The following is a 1,551-nucleotide window of genomic DNA, read 5'->3' as shown; positions in this document are numbered from 1 at the left end:
AGCACTCTTTCCTGCTTATGCAGGGGGTCGGACTCGATGATCTATTGAGGTCCCTTCCGACCCTAGCATCTATGAATCTATGAATCTATGCTGCCACGGAGAGGGCAGCAACAGGGACAGATACTGACTAGGAATATCTGGGACCAGTAGAAATGAAAATTTTTTACTGACATCCTTTTTTTTACTGCCCAATCACAACCTTAACCTCACTGGCTGCACTGTCTCCATCTTGGCATGGGCCCTCACTGACCACCTCTCTCCCATTCCTTCCCCAAAACTCTGTCCTGGCCATACTACCCCTTTCCCTGCCCTACCCAGTGCCTCAGACGATCTGGGGCCTCATACTTTCAAGGAGAGCAGCCATTACAGGCAGGAAGTAGTCAATGGGAAATAGTGGCAGTGCATGGGTTGCTGTGGGGGGAGGGGAGGTGCTACACAGAGGCTCCCATGGGCCCTGAAGCTCTAACAGAGACTTCTTTTCAGGGAGGCACCAAATTGCCTAGAGACAAGGTGGAGCTGCTCTAGTCAGCTGGTTCAACAATTGCATTAAGCCTCATTTCAATGATAGATCTTTAGTCAAGCATACAGTTTCTTAGATTTTTATGGGCAGCTTAATTTTTTTTATGGACTTCATGGAAGGAAAAACGTTTTTAGCCTTTTTTATGGGTAAATTTAAGGACAGATGACCACTCTGTGGAATAGGCTCCTCTTACGATGCTTTTGATCCAGCTCCTGCTTCCAGCAGTCTTTAACCTTCTGAGATTACAGCTTTCTGCTGCCAGCTAATGTAGGCAGTCCTGTATCTCAAGTGGTAGAAATTTCTCCTGGCAGGCCTAACTGTGCTAGCTGAGAGTTCAGGCTTCACACTTGGCTGATGAGGTGATGGGCCCCTTAAAGCTTTGTAACACATTTTGTTATTTTTTCTTTCTAAAAACTTTAGGAAATTACACACATGCCCCTCCAAACTGAGTTAAAGATGATTGGTTTATTGCTATTGATTCTGACCATTCTCCCAGACACTTTTCTCTGAGTTGTGCGCATGCACACGCTCTCATGTTATCTGTAAAATGGCCCCTCTGCTCCTACCTTTTCTAACTCCATCTTGACCACAGTCTGCACAGACTAACCCTTGAGGAGACTAATTCTCTTCCTTTATGTAGTGATTCTCTTCTGGTTTCATTTTTGGCTGCATAACTCAAAGGCAGTGGGGCTAAGCCATTAGATTCTGTTTTTAATTTTTTTGGAAGATGGGTCAAAGATTTGCAGTTTTCCATAGCATGTTTTTCTATTCTTACTGTGCAACAGAGATAAATAATGAGGGTAGGATTTGTAAACCTTAAGGAAATATTTTTATAAGATTTTTAAAATGGAACTTATTTGTAGTCTTATCTGTAATACTTTACATCCTTTCCAAAAAGGACTAAATTTCCCCATTAATTCTTTGGTACATTTTGTGTTTGAAAAGAAAGATAAGGGTAAACAAGTGTAAAAAAAAAATTGAGTTGGGATTTTAGTCCCTTTAAATATTTAAAATAAAGCTGATATAGTCCC

The 1,551-nt window shown here is 41.8% G+C and overlaps 1 protein-coding gene across 1 annotated transcript in view; it reads left to right on the top strand.

Annotated features, from left to right (window-relative positions):
* GRIN2A (glutamate ionotropic receptor NMDA type subunit 2A) overlaps positions 1 to 1,551 on the top strand; it is a 128,712-nt gene that overhangs the window by 91,640 nt on the left and 35,521 nt on the right. The gene's annotated exons all lie outside the window — the stretch shown is intronic.

This window comes from Crocodylus porosus, unplaced genomic scaffold (genome assembly GCF_001723895.1).
Source record: "Crocodylus porosus isolate Cpor-Errol unplaced genomic scaffold, CroPor_comp1, whole genome shotgun sequence".
In the NCBI taxonomy this organism is placed as follows: domain Eukaryota; kingdom Metazoa; phylum Chordata; order Crocodylia; family Crocodylidae; genus Crocodylus; species Crocodylus porosus.
Note: the sequence above shows the minus strand (reverse complement) of the source record. Positions and strands in the feature narration are given on the sequence as shown.